The following is a 15,680-nucleotide window of genomic DNA, read 5'->3' on the forward strand; positions in this document are numbered from 1 at the left end:
TATAATATTAGATTCAACTAACACAAGAACGTTTAAGAATTTAGATGGGCGTACAAATGTGAACCTAGGCAAGGATCAGATGGTCTAACTAAAGCTGAAAAAGAAGCCAGAGGTTTTTTCCTCATCCTCCGTGGGAGTCCAAAGGTGACTGATGCGTAGCTACCACACGAAGGGACAAGGATGCGCAATCACGCCTGAAGCCCACGCAGACCCATGAAAACTGGGCGACGGAGGAGGAGGAGCGGAGGCGCGAAGGAGCGGCTCTGGCCCTGGCCACAGCAGGGGCCAAGAGGACAATCCAGAGAGAGAGGACTATGAACCTTCCATGCGATTGTAGCTCTGAGATGCACCCACAGCAAAAATTCGAACCTGCCAAATTTGTCAGAAGAGACATACAAAGCAAAGGCCACATAATGAAAACAAAAACAAGCAACAATAAAAAAAAACACAGCCTTCAGTGACAATAAGCAGGAGTTTCATCCTGAACCTCAGCGGAAGAGCGTGAAGATGACTAAAGGCTCTCTGTGATGAGGCCGGGTTCTGTCTCCAGGGACGACCTCACCGACCTCGCCGTTGGACATGGCAGCAGTGGAGGACGCCACGTCTACAAAGCCCGGGACGCAAGGGCGCGCACACACGGAGAAAGGGCCCTGTGAGCGCGCAGTGAGCAGGGGCCGCCTGCAGGCGGAGCAGAGTCCTCGGGAGAGACCACCCCTGGCGGCACCTTGATCTCGGACCTCCAGCCTCCAGAACAGTAATGCACTTCCGTTGTCTCAGCCACCCTGTCCGTGGCATTTGGCAGACTGATACAGGAGGGAAAGAAAGTCCTCCCGCTGTCAGTGGGTAAAACAGTCAACAAAAGCAGATCGAGAGGCGCAGAAAGACCCTGCGGCACGCGGAGCAGAACCTGGGGACCGAGCTGCCGGGAGGGAGACCAGGAACGAAGTCCCAGGAAGGCGGGGGGGGGGGGGGGGGGGGGGGCGGGTGCGGGCCGCCTTTCCTCCAAAACCCTTTGGCTCTTCTTGACCATGGTGCTTTGTACAGGTATTTTCATTTAAATATGTGTATTTTTAATTAAAAAATATAAATGACATATTCAAAAATTCAGTAGCTGCACAATATTCTATGGAAGATTTACACTATAATTTGTTTTTGCCAGTTACAGGAATTATCCTCTTTCCCCCATACTGTGTGTATATACATATATACACACAAATATAAAATTGTGTATAAATAGTATTTACATATTATTTAAATATATAATATTCAACATACTGTATACTGATACACTATTTAGAGACTACATTATATAATTTATACTGTATGTGCTATGTAAAAGAATAATACACTATAATTCATTTATCCCCGACAATGGTGCACTATGTCCCAGTGCTCTGCCGGTGAACCATCCTATGAACAACTTTCTGCATAAAACTTTTTTTCCAGCGGCTGAAATTATTTCCTTAATGTGGACTCCCAAAAGTGATATCATTGGGCCAAAAAGTAAGATGTCTCGCAAAGAAAAGTTATTCCTTCAATAACATTTTGTGGGCGTTTTCTTTCTGGTTTAAAAGAATGCACATGTACCGTAAGGAATTTGGAAAACACAGAGACGTTCAAAGAGGCACGCCCGTGTGCCCCTGAGCACGAGAGACAAGCGCCCTTGGAATATCTGCTTATTTCCTTCAAGCCCTTTCTCTCTCCACGCAGCGCGCACGCGTGGCAGTCACGACGCTGAGGCCTGAGGCGCGTGTTTTCAGACAAGGGGCCCTCTCAGCGCCGGGGCCCTTGTGATCACAGCGACGTGGGAAGGAACGTCCTTCCTGCAGGGGCTGGAGCGGCCGCTGTTTCCCTTCGCAGACGAGGACGCCAGAGGGCTCCGACTTCGGCATCTGGTGACTCCAGGCCTTCAGCACCCAACGGCCAAGCGAGCGCCGAGCTGGTAAAAAGCCCTGCCACCGTGTCACCAGGGATCCACCTCGGGCCGCCCCACGCCGAGGGGGAAACAGAGCCCCGCCCCCCAGTCCGGCCCCAGGGGGCGGCGCCAGCCCAGGGGGCAGGGGTACTGGCCTGTGCTGAAAGGCAGATGCGATGCTGAGGATCCAGAACTCACTGAGGATGCTGCCGAAAGCCAGGTGGGTGTGGTGGGAATCCTGCAGGGACACCACCCATGGGAACTCATTTTCGCTCACCAAACCCTCCTCAGAGTCTTCTGTGATGCTGGCTTTCTGGACACCACAGCCTGTGGAGGGAGTGTGCGGGGCCTCACTACTGGGGCAAGCAGTCTGTGGCCCGTGGCCTCCACCACCGCACCGGACCTCAGGGCCCCTCCTGGGCCGGGGCACTGGTGTTTTTAAAAAAGCTCCCAGGCAGCCCTGGCTGGTGTGGCTCAGTGGGTTGAGTACTGGCCTGTGAACCAAAGGGTCACGGGTTCGAATCCTAGTTGGGGCACATGCCTGGGTTGTGGGCCAGGTCCCCAGTAGGGGGAGCTCGAGAGGCAACCACACATTGATGTTTCTCTCTCTCCCCCTCCCTTCCCTTCTCTCTAAAACTAAATAAATGAAATCTTAAAAAAAAAAAAAAAAGCTTCTAGGCAGATTCCAATGTGTGTTCTGGGTACAGAACCACAAGTGTTCTGGGAAGGTCCGGCACGCAGTGTCCCAAGTTCAGCCGGTCCCTATGCGGTGACACCTGGGGCAAGCCACCCCCCCTCTCTGGGCCTCAGTTCCCTGCTCTGAAACCTGGGGTAGCACTCCCCTTGGAGGTGTAAAGATCACGTGAGGTGAGGTTATGGGGAGGTGCTTCGCAAACTGCATCCCGTGACTGACAATGCTAAACCCAAGGGCGGAACGGATTATTACTCTTTCCTCCCCGCACTGGTCTGGTTGCTGTTTTTACATCCCAAACCCCGAGCACCCCCGGTCTCTTTCTATATCCATGGCCTTGAGTCACGGATGTCACGTGACGGGTACCACCCGTCTACCACGGGTCGCACCATTTGGTGGCTGCTGTTTCAGCCATTCGTGCCCCCACACACACTGCCCTGCCACACGCTGAGCCGGGGGCTGGGCGTGCAGGGGAGGAACTCAGGGTCCCTCGGGCCCCGGGCGAGGGCACAGGGCCTGGGGAGACAGATGCTGAAGCGTCATAGCTGCACAGAGAGACTCCCGACACAGGGGCGTGTGCCCAGAGCTCTGCCTGGAGCACACAGGCTGGGAGGGCTGTTCCCCCTGGGGCGGCCTCTGAGGCCAGCCCCGAACACTGAGTCTCCAGACCGTGACCCTGAAGTCGATGGTAATGTCTGGTGCTGTCATTAAAGGGCCACAGCAGCCTTCCCCACGATAGGGCAGCCGGTGACCAAACACCTGTATGAACTGAAACTGGGACACTGGGCAGGCTGTTGGCAAGATGATGTCTCTAAGGCCATTAAGTCCTTCAGCATCACCTGGTCAGGAATCCCACTTTCCCCACGGGACGCTGGCAGTCTACGGTGACGGAGGCACCAGCCAACCCTCCCTCACCCTGCATGAACCTACAGGGCGTGGTGCCCTCTGCTTTTTCAAAGCTCTAGTTGGCTAGCTCATTCGACCTTGTAAAACCCTCTCAAGGCCAGGATACAATGAGGAAATGTGACTCAGAGATGAAATGTTGGCCCTGGGTCCCTTGCCTGAGGCGTGAGCAGCCCTTTCTGTGTTTTGTGGGCACCCCTTGGTCTCCTTGGGGTGCCAGGAGGTAAAGCAGGCCCGGAAGGTGGGGAGTTCTGTGGATGTGTGCGTGGGGGGGGCGGGGGCTCTCTTCTGTCACCTGCCCAACTGCAGGAAGACAGGGCGGAGCCTGCTGGCGGCAGCGAGGTGGGGCAGGGCCTACTTTCATTAGGGCCCCCTTCCATCGGCCCCTTCCTAGGCTGGAAGCTTAGTCCTGGACAACCTGGAGGTCAGGGAGGGGACTGCAGCTGCCCCAAGGCCCCTCCTGGCTCCCTCCCAGGCCCGGCCCTGCACTGGGGTCGGTTTAGCAGCGTGCTCTCCCGATGGAATCATAACAGTCTTCCTGGGGACAGCCATGCTGCGGTAGAAACGCAGGGGTGGGGCCTGGCTCCCGCGTGCTCCAGGCTCTGGGAGGGCACCTCCACCGGCGGTGCCTGGGGGACACGCCCCCGGAAGAGCAAGGTGGGAGGCTGTGAGTGGGGAGCCAGCCCGCGCCCAGACCCCCTGTGTCCAGTGAGGCTCACTTTCCCAACTGCACCCTCTCCCGAGGATTAACCCTGACACGGGGCAGCTGAAGCCCCAGGGTCCTACGTCCATGCCCCGAGGTCCGCTTCTTTGCCTGCTCCCCACCAGTAATGCACGCTCCCAGAGCAAAACTCTGTGCGTCATCCTCCCCCGGGTCCCTCCCCAGACACTGACTGTACTTTTCCGGGACGATGCCCCCAGCCACGCGTTCCAGGGCCGGCTAAGTCGGGAAGGAAGCGAGCAGCACACTCACTGGTAGCAGCGCGGGGCATGGCGACGCAGAGCAGCACCAAGAGCATCCGGGCCGTCCCTGCCATCCCCCAGCAGAGCCGCAGCAGACACCATGGGCAGCTGTGGAAACAAGGCAGGCTCTCCCTCTCCTCCCCAGGGCTCGCATCCGCCCGCGGTGTCGGGGGCCCGCCCCTTCCCTTCCACGAGGTGAGGAACACACCTGTCCCGTCCCTGTGGCTTGGTTCCGGTTCTGTGCAGTAGAGGGGCAGGGGCCAGCTGCCCGCCCGGCACCCAGATTCTGTTAGGACTCGGAGATGGCCCAAGGAGAGGAGGCAGCCCACGCCTGGCAATGCAGCCAGGGTCCCCGGCTTCCCGGAGAGCTGGGTCTCAGAAAAGCGTGGTGTTCTGACTTGTGGAATTCAAGCTTTGCCTTAACTCTGCAGCTATAAAATGCTGCGGAGGGAAAAAAGCAGGGGCTTCGGGCCAGCCCACGCTGGCGCTGCCCCACTCCCCACCCACCACACCCCGCGGGCTTAGACCCAGCGACAGCTCGCACTCTTGCACAGCAACGGCCCCAGCATTCTGCTCAGTTATTCTGCACAATAACCCTATAGAGTCAACGCTATCACTCTCCCCATTTTACAGATTCCGAAGGTGACACTTTGAGACATCGAGGAGCCTGCCCCAGGGCACACAGCTGCCAGGTGGTGAGGCTGGAATCCAAGGTCAGGTCTGTCTAAACCCAAAGCCCATGAGTCTTCACCACCAGCCGTACCTCTAGGCCCACCCTTGCCTCAAACGATGCACAAGGGCCCGAGGAACCCGTGGGTGCCATCCCCAGTCACCATGTTCCCCCCACGACACCGGATGTGTCTCGTCGTCAGGATGGTCCTCAGAGTTCCTCCGGGGACTGTTCCTGCTAAAGGAGAAATGAACTCACTCCGCCCGTGCCCAGCAAAGCCCAGCAGGGGGATTCCTTCTGCCACCTTGGGGAGAATGTTCCATTGTGGCATCACGGTTACCATGGTGCCGCCAAGCAAACGTCTGGACATGGGCCTAAACTTAGCAGGGCTATTCTGGAAGCCCGGCTGCCCGCGGGTCTGACCCAGAAGACACCCCTTCACAGGAACACAGAGTCCCGTCCAGCTGCGGCCCGGCTGCCCACCCCCTCAGCACCCGCCCTGTGTCTGCGCGAGTCTGTCGGACTGGACGCAGGAAGCCCACGGCGAGGCGGGGCTTGGTTTTCCCACCCCTGTCCTGTGAGCGTCTCGGACTCCTGGGGTGGCCCTCGGCAGGCGCAGCCCCGCTGTCTGCGGCAGCTCTGAACCGAGCTGCCCAAGGAGCCCTGTCCAGTCGTGGGGCTGGATGGGAGCTGCGTCCCCAGCCTCTGCGAGCAGCTCTGGTCTCAGCACCGACGCCAGGACTGGGGGGAGCGTTGACAACACTGTGGTAAGACGCAACCCCATGGAACCCACGGGCTCGCAGCTACTGGCGTGGGTCCCCGAGAAGCATTCATTGGAGCCCTAGATGGACAGCGAGTGGAAGGAAGGAAGGAGGGCCACTGTCCCTTCCCCAGGCTCCCCCCTGCGCCCCGAGTGTCTCATCACCCTCTGTCACCTTTAACCCCGAGCAGGGCCTGGCTTCTGCTTAGAGAACGGACTGGGAAAACCGCCAGCCGCGGGAGAAACGGGAATCGGTCCTTCGGTGCGTCCTGCATAGCAGGTCTCTACAAGCGTCCACATTTTCTTGTTCATGATTCACAATCGCCCTGCCCGGAGCAAGGAACAGCCGGAGCTTCCCAGGTGGAAGCACGGAGGCTCAGAGTGGGACCCTCACTTCCCTGAGGCCACGCACCCGGAAGGTGGCAGAGGCAGGGCTTCTGACACCAGCCAGGGTGGTGACCCGGGTCTCCACGGCTGCGCGTCTCAGCCCGGCCCCTGTGCTGCTGCTGCTGCCGCTACAGGGGGTGGGAGCAGATCGAGGGATGGAGCCAGAGTCCTGGGGCTGCCGGGCAGGAGTCGGGGAGCTGAGGTTAGTGCTCCCGACCCCAACTGCCTCCAGGGCCGTCTTTAAGTCCCTGCACAAAGAGCAGCCCCAGGCAGGCGGCCAGAAACACAGTCTCCTCCAGTGCCCCCCGGGAAAGGCTCCGAGTCCTGCCACGGACCTCGTGAACGGCAGCAGGCCTTCCATTTTCGCCCTCTCTGGGCCACTTCCTGCTGACCATCGCCTTCAGGTGAATTTTTAAAAGGTCCGTTACAATTTTAACAGTTATTATTTAACTCTTTACAGTTAGTAATAATAGTAATAACGGTTTTGTATCTTTGAGAGGAAGTTCATTTGCAACCTGACGCCAAGGGCTCCATGTCCAGGATCGTGACGGCATGAAACAGGTCATTTCTCTGCCCGCCACTCCCCATTTCTACTGTCTGCCTTCGTGAAGCTGGAGAATCCCTCTCTCAGGGAAAGGATTTCTGAAGTCGCAGTGGGTTATGGCAGCTCTGTCGGACAGTGCTTGAGGCTCACACTGGACATGGACCCCAAACTCACGGAGCAATGTTTTTTCCCACCGATGACGGCTCCCGGGCGCTCCCAGGCCCACCCATCACACTCAACACCTGGGAAGCTGAACATTTCTTCTGGAAAGTCGAAGCTTTTATCCTGGGAGAGGGTGACGGGTGGATTTCCAGTCCGCGTGGTTGCTTCTCCTGGAAAATAATTTCTTCCCGTTCTGCTGTAGACTTGGAACGTGGTTTTAAAATGTGCCAATAAGAGCTTTCCTACGTTTCAAAATCTCTTGTGAAGTTAACAGAACAAAGAATATCAGGGACTCCTTCGGTTATGTACCACGCGCTGCCTGAGCAGGGCTGCCCACTCGGCACTGGGTTGTCAGACGGCTAAGCCAAACACCTGCGAGCCCAAACATGCTCGGGTACTGCTCGCCTGCACCGAGAGAGCACCCCACAGTCTGTGGCACAGCCGCTGCACCCGCCCAAGGCAACCCTCCCCTCCCAGCTGTTGGCAGCTGAGGCCTCCGCGGGTGTTTCCTGGACTCTGCTCCTGCAGCTGGTGAGGGCAAAGGTAACTCCAGGGCGCGTCCTCCGCCCTGTTGCGCAGTGAGACGCCTCTTGAGGCCCCTCCTCCGTGGCGATGCTCAGGGCTGAGAGGCACGGGGCTTTACAGCAGACCACACACACTCTAGAGTTTTCGGTAGAGGAAGATAACTTCCAGGTAGCCACTGTTGGACTCACTTTGGGGGCTTTTTTGTTGTTGCTGTTGTTGTTGTTGTTTGGTTTTGTAGACGGATTTTGGGCTGCTCACTCAAACGCATGATCCTCACAGATTCACCCGTCCCACATAAGGGAATCACAGTGGAGAACCTAGCCACTCCTTTTCTGATATGCTTCTATTTTCCATCACTATTTTTATCCTTCTCGAAACCTCTCCTTAGCCATTCCCTCATTTTTGTGAATTAGAGTAATACCACCCCACAGTCCGATAACCCCCCAGGGGCGGACCCGTGAACCCAGCCAGGCTCATTGGAGCCTCCCGTTCTTGGAATTTGAGCCTTGAGCCAAAGGGCGGAAAGAACAAAATCGCTGGAGCCGCCGAAACAGGCCAACAGCAGGCTCCCCGGCTCTGCGGCCACACTGGGGGTCCCTCCCGGCTGCACCCTCCCCGGGACCTGGCTCCTGTGTGAACTAGCGCAGACCCGACCAGCAAACTTCCCTCCCGCCTGGGAGTGGAGTGAGGCCGTTTCTGATGCCTCCTGACCAAGGAAACTTGACTGGTGCACTGGTCTGGGGCTCCCAGTGTCTTTTCTGCCTCGGGGTTTTTGTGGCACGTATGACAAATGAACATTGATTCATAATGTCCCTTAGACAGTAGGAACAGCAGCGGCCACCGCAAAGCAGCGACGTTATCCCACTTGAACCTGTAACTGGATGACCTGCGTGATACAACCGCATCACCTACGCACATTCGAAACCAAATCTTTTTGAAACTGTAATCCCTCTTATTTTCACGGATTCTTTCCCACTCACCTGTTACAGGTGCTGGTTAGAGTTCTTACTGTGGTTTGTTTGTAATGGAATCTTAAGCTGCACACTTCTCAGACAGATATACTTTCCTTACCTGTTCAATGGAAAGGAATACCCTTCGCTTCCACAAATCCACCCTCACCTTTTTTTAAAGATTTTATTTATTTATTTTTAGAGATGGAAGGGAGGGAGAAAGAGAGAGAGAGAGAGAAACGTCAATGTGTGGTTGCTGGGGGTCATGGCCTGCAACCCAGGCATGTGCCCTGACTGGGAATCAAACCTGTGACACTTTGGTTCACAGCCTGCGCTCAATCCACTGAGCTACGCCAGCCAGGGCAGGCACCCTCACCTTTTTTGTGAAGCACACCCCCTTGTCTGCTGATCGTCCATTCTCTAATTTTTGACGGAGACGGGTCACAAAAACTAGTTCATGCTCCTCTCCTGGCAGCCACGGCCAGACCCCATGGGGGACCTCCACTCCCACACAGTCCGTGGGAGAAAGAACGTCTGGCTGCCTGCTAAGAAGGCCAGGGAAGCCCAAGGCTGGCAGGGACGTGCGTGTATACACGCTTGGAAGATTTCTAAGGCCAGAGGACACCGGGAAGTTTGGACTTAATCGCAAATGTGGGACCTAGAGACCTCCCAGCCCAGGCTTGGGTCTCCAGTGCAGCATTCATCCCAGCAGCCAACGGTGGAAGCAACCCGAGTGTCCATCCGCGGATGAACGGATTTAAAAAAAAAGGGGTGTAGACATACAATGGAATATTATTCAACCTTAAAAAAAGGAGGGAGTCTTGTCACATGCTACAAGAAGGATGAGTCTTGAGGACATTATGTTCGGTAAAACAAGCCAGTCACAAAGAGGCAATTACTGTACGACTCCGCTTCCGGGGAGTCAAGTGCAGAGAAGCAGAGAGCGGAGCGGTGGCTGCCAGGGGTTGCTGGGGGCAGAGTCACTGCGCAGTGGGGACCGGTTCGGTGTTGTGGAATGAAAACAGAGCTGCAGACCCGTTCACGACAACGTGAAGGCAATAATGCTACTGAACTGCATGCAACCTTGGAAATGGTGAAGAGGGCTGATTTTGTTAGTTTGTTTTTTTTTAACCACAATAAAAAAGAAAGAAAATAACGTCCCAGGTGCAGGCGAAGTCCCAGATGTGGCCCAGGAGGGCAGTCCTTCCCTTCCTCCCTCCCCCAGGTCATCACTACCAGGACCTCTGGCACTCCTTAACTTTCACTTAAAATCACACACATGTCCATAAACCATATGCAGCATTTTGTGCACTTTTAGAACAGTCTCACACCACGTATACCATTCTGCTCCTTGCTCTTTCATTCAATATTATTTTGAGATCTAGTCCATTCATTATACTTGCTGTCATATACTCCAGACTATGGATATGCATCAATTTATTTCTTCATTGCCCTGCTGGGAGAAATTTAGTGTGTGTCCCATTTTTAAAATATTAACAGTCCAGCAGAAATGTTTTTATGCAGGTCTCCACATACGAGCATAAATGGTTTCCTTTGTGTTCCATAGTGCTAGCTGATCACAGTCCAAAGAAACATCATTTCCTGAGTGTGCTGAGTGAACATGACAATCAGTTTTCCTGGGAGGAGCTTTTTCTCGACATAAATCATTTTATCATTATATTTCTCAGTGTCGATGACCAAAGCCCCAGAGGAAATGGGAAAGGTGACCTGAACACACGCCCTTGTTGGGGCTCTGGGGTCCCCTGAAGCAAGAACCCGAGCTAGCAGTGAACCCACATATCCTGCCCCCACCTTCTCCTGTTCAGTCCCACCCAGGGTCCTCCTGCTGCCCGAGGGAGGTCTGGAGCTTTCATGGGTTCGAGGCACATGGCATCCAGCCACAGGCCGGTGCTTTACCAAGGACAAAAACGGCTCTCTTCCCAGGATCCCCTTGCAACCTGCACTGGAGGCTTGAGGCCTGTCTCCTCACAAAGACGGCGGCACTCAAGGCCCCCTGTGCCCCAAGAGCGAGCTCTGCATGGACAGGACTCTTCACCAGTCCACGGGAGGGGCACAGCTCAACACCCGGACCTCCAAAAAGAGCTTGGCCCGCTGTTGCTAAAGGAGAAAAGGGAGCTATGGGACAGGCTGCAGTGTGTGACTTCATTTCTGGTCTTGGCGGGTTTTTTTTGTTTGTTTGTTTAAAGCACATACTAAAAAAGATAAATGTAGAAATGTCTGGCGGGCCACATCCACACGCTGGGGAGCAGATGAAGAAGGTGGGGGGGGTCAGACTGCTTTCTCTTGAATAAGCACGTGTTACTTTTATACAGGAAGGAACATTTACCCCACAGCCCTCTGTGGAGCTCTAAGAGCAAAGTAATTTAAAAAACTTTTCATTATAAATAATTATTAACACAAATGACTGTATTTCAAAAAATACATCATATTAACATTTATTGGCCAATGAGCACTTACTGGATAAGAGTGAGAATGATGCGCGTACCCGCCACCATAATCAATTCCAGCACATTTTCATTACCACGAAAAGAAATCCGTGCTCACTGGCAAGTCATTGCCTGTTTCTCCCCACACCCACTTCCAGCCACAGCAGCCCACTAATCTGCTTTCTGTCTCTATACAGTTGTCTGTTCTCGATACTGTGATGGGACAAACTCGGTTCTTCTTGCCAACGCAGTCAAGAATTACAGATCGGCAGGTCCATTAGTGCAAGCAGGGCTTATCGGTGAAACGTTCTCATGGAAGAGAACGGGCCTCTTCCACGAGGTGGGGGAGAAAGGCGAGAGCAGGGGTGGCAAGAGCCTAGGTCCTTTGTTCTGAGGACTTACATGGTTGGTGGGATGGGGGTGAAGAAGTGATGTATTGATGGACAGGTACAGCTGGTGCCAGTTTGGGGGAGGGCATGAATACCCAAGGGGGTTTGTGGGCTCCTTCCTTTGGGCACTATGGGCCCTTTCCCACCTTATAGGCCTCAGGATGGAAGTACAGTGTCGAAGGCTTTCTTCCCCAGACAGTGGAAACGATACCTAGGATTTCAAGGACTGCCCTCCTCCCGTGTCTGCACGGTGTGTCCTACGGTGTCGGGACACCTGGCAACATCACGGGGCCAGGCTCAGGACTGCAGAGTCCGTGGGTGAGGCGTGCCTCCCTCCTCCGCTCTGCCTGGGTCTGCTGTGTGCCCAACCTCACGATACTTCACACAAATGGAGTCCTGCAGTAGGAGGGACACAGGAAGGGAGCGTGGCTGATGACATGGACTCGGGGCTGCAGAAAAGCTCTGGAATGGACGGCGGCACCCCAGAACTGAGTCTGCTGAACTGAACTGTACACTTTAAGAAGGTTCAAATAAGCCCTGGCTGGCATAGCTCAGTGGACTGAGTGCAGGCTGCGAACCAAAGTGTCGCAGGTTCGGTTCCCAGTCAGGGCACAATCGTGGGTTGCAGGCCATGACCCCCAGCAAACTGCACATTGATGTTTCTCTCTCTCTCTCTCTCTTTCTCCCTCCATTTCCTCTCTAAAAATAAATAAATAAATCTTAAAAAAATTTTTTTTAAAAAGAAGGTTCAAATGGCCAAAGGGGACAATTTTATGTCACATGTCCTTTTTACCATAATTTTAAAAATCCCAACTAAGGGAAATCAGTGTTTGTGAAGTCATGGGACAGGATCACACTTAAGAAGTAGTTGTGAATATTTAAATGAATTATTTTTGTCGCATTGTATTCAGAGAAACAATAAACATTACCAGCAAAATATCACCCAACACAACAACTAATTAAAGTCATCTCATTAAAACAGGGAGGTTGGGCATCTTGTTTCGGCAACAGCAAGGCATAATGATTTGAACAGAACAGAGCAGAACAAATGCATGGAATTGCAAGAGTCTTAGCCATAAAGACGACACGTGCCATTGCTGCATTTTGATACACTCGGCTATCCCAGTGACTCTGAAGGCGCGCGTGTCAGGCGGTGAGGCTGGCTTCACCTGGCCTTATTCTGCAGACTAGGAAAGAGAGAGAATCTCAGCTTGTCCAAGCCCCTGACGGTCTCTCAGGTCAGCAGCATGAAGCCACATCCACAGAACAAGCTGTTGCCTCCATGGTGCTGCCCACTGCCCGGTCTCTCCCTCACCCCCAGGGACAGCCTCACCCCCCGGGGACAGTCTGGTTCCCCCCCTGTGGACTGGACTCGGGAAGTCATCTCTGCCCCCCCACCCCCACACCAGGCTGTCTGATCTGGGAGGTGGCTACACTCAGAGAAATGGCATCAAGTTCTAGAGCAAATTCAAGGCGTCTGCACCATTGTGCTAAACCTCCTCCTGTTTCCATGGGAGGGGACGTTACAGGCAGTTTCTGGATGGTTTGGGACTTAGGAGAATAACAGTATTCGGGAATACTGCAACCAGGCATTCACACAGTGGTTTGTGATGAGGGCCGCATATTAGAATCACCTGGGTGCTTAAAACCCCTCCATGCCCTGGCCCCGCCCCCGACAAACGGAATCAGACGCTGGGTGTGGGGCGTGGGCATCAGTAGTGCCTTCAAGCTCCCTGGCGAGTCCAGTGGGCAGAGGAAGCTGGTGCAATGAACTGCGTGGGAACCCGGGGAAGCAGACTTTTTGCCTCGACATGAGGAGTCCACGTGGTTCCAGAAAGCTTGAGCAATAGAAGGCAAAACTTTTGGAAATATTCTTGCCTCCTCCGGGCAGGGAGCAAAGCCAGTGCGATCCATTTAATCTACACACACACAGAAACACAACACAAATGTATTTGTACCGCTGGGCCAAACTCTCTGCCCAGTGTGTTAACACATACTATTTCACTTAATCCCCGCAGCAACCCTGTGGCATTGAATTTATGATCCACGTTCTGAAGAGGAGGGGACTCAAGGCCCAGAGAGGTCAAACAACTTGCCCAAGGTCACACAGCTAGTAAGTAGCGGGGCTGGGACGCACACCCAGATCTGTTCAGCTCCAACGTGTGTGCTTGAAATGACAAATATTCTCTTGAAAATGACGTGTCAGGAAAGGAATGGCCTGCCGAGCTGCACAGATGCTGCACCCACACGGAGTCTGAAGAGGATTTAAAAAGGACATCCACTGGGCGTGGTTTAAAAATACAACACGATGCAAGCTGACTGGAAGACTGTGAGGCCTTTGCGGAGAGGAACCTGGTAAACACGTCTGGTGCGAGACGCCGCCCAGCCTGGTGCGGACGGGACACAGGCCGTGCTGGTAAAAACTGGTCACCGATGACAAATCACTTCCTCATCAGGAGGGGTCCTGTTATTCCTATGACCCCTGCAAAGGGGTGCGTTCCGTGGAAGAAGTTATGGGTTAGAGTGATAGTTAAAACCTAGTAACTTATGAATCCATCAAATGACATCTTTTTAGAGCTTCTGTTTCTCATGGTGAGTTTATAAAACATTATCCCTTTTGGACCACACAAGTTGTTCCAGAGGCTTAAAGGATTTCAGGAGAGTTGCAACAGAAATGGGAACATTTTCCCCTCCAGGGGGTACATTCTGGGCTTTCATACATTTCCTGAAGTGACCACATATACATTTTCACTCCTCCATTGTCCAAGAAAAGTCCAGCCTGTGAAAACTTAAAAGATTTGCTTCCCCAGCCGCCCTGCCAATCAAATGCCACCCTGGCATTTGTGTGCGGTGATCATTTCTGCAGGTAGGTGGCGATCTTGCTTGTGACATTCCACAATCCCAGTTTCTCTATAGGGCCACCAGCAGGGACACACAAAAAAATTAACCTAAAAAAGGTTTCTAGGACTTTGCAGGCTAGAAGGGATTGGCAAGAATTATTCAAAGTGATGAAAAGCAAGGACCTACAACCAAGACTGCTCTACCCAGCAAAGCTATCATTTAGAATCGAAGGGCAGATAAGGAGCTTCCCAGACAAGAAAAGCTGAGTTCATCACCACCAAACCATTATTATATGAAAGGTTAAAGGGACTTACTTAAGAAAATAAAATAAAAACTATGAACAATAAAATGGCGATAAATACATATGTCAATGACTGAATCTAAAAAACAGATGAAGCAAACAAGAACCATGGATCATGGTTCTTGGATCATGGATACAGAGAGTGTTTTGGTGGTTGCCAGATGGTGGGGGAACGGGTGACGAGGTGAGGGGATGAAGTACAAATAGGTAGTTACACAGTAGCCATGGGGGCGTAAAGTACAGTATAGGAAATTGCGCAGCCAAAGAACTTAAACATGCATGACCCATGGACATGAACAATGGTGTGGGGATTGCCTGAGGGAGTGGGGGTGTGCTGGGTGGAGGGGGGCCATGAGGGAAACCAGGACCACTGTAATAGTATAATCAATAAAATACAATTTTTGAAAAAAGATTTCTATGCTGAGGACTCCTCGGGAGAGAATTTGCGAGCTGCAAGAGTGAAACGCTCAAAAGCAAACGTGATTTCCCTGGTTTCTGATCACTGTTTTTAGGAAGCACCGGCTTTTTTAGAAAGAAAACTGCCTGCTTCTGTCAACTTACTGAAGCTGTTAAAATTTAAATGACAGTTTTGGTGTTTCCTCTTTTGTTCCCCGCTGTCAGGTGGCTTTTGCATTTGCCTCATTTCCAAGGCGGCTCAGCACCGGGGCCTCCCTCCCAACGCACTCTGGGCGCAGAGGCTGAGCGGGCTGAGGGTCCCGCGGGACAGCGGCTGTCGGCGGAGTCACATCGACGTTTCTCTCTCTTTCTCTCTCTCTCTCTCTCTCTCTCTCTCTCTCTCTCTCTCTGTCACATCGATGTTTCCCTCTCTCTCTCTCTCTCTCTGTCCCTGCCTTCCCCTCTCTCTAAAAGTAAGTAAAATCTTTACAAAAAATAAAATAGAAAAATCACGAGTCTTTACATCAAAATGTACGATAACCTTTTTGAAACACTAGCTGGCTATGTGGGAGGGGCTGTAACAATTTACACAGTGCACCTAGGAATGCATATTGATGGAGAGTTCTGAAAAAATAAGAATGTCAATAACTTTTTAGAGTTAGTACTTTCTAAGGCTGAAGATGAAGGTTATAATAACATTTTCCTATCTTTTTGATGTTGTACCTACCCAAGTCAAAGAAAAACAAATGTAATCTATTTTCCTTCTATAGGTGGCCATAGTTCTTCTATCAGCGTCATCTTTGTTAAAGAGAGATTGTTAGAAATAATGTTTTTTC

General features: G+C 52.9%; 1 protein-coding gene across 1 annotated transcript in view; it reads right to left on the reverse strand.

Annotated features, from left to right (window-relative positions):
- PRSS54 (serine protease 54) overlaps positions 1-15,680 on the reverse strand; it is a 32,961-nt gene that overhangs the window by 4,326 nt on the left and 12,955 nt on the right. The window lies entirely within an intron of this gene.

The sequence above is a fragment of the Phyllostomus discolor genome, chromosome 12, assembly GCF_004126475.2.
Source record: "Phyllostomus discolor isolate MPI-MPIP mPhyDis1 chromosome 12, mPhyDis1.pri.v3, whole genome shotgun sequence".
In the NCBI taxonomy this organism is placed as follows: domain Eukaryota; kingdom Metazoa; phylum Chordata; class Mammalia; order Chiroptera; family Phyllostomidae; genus Phyllostomus; species Phyllostomus discolor.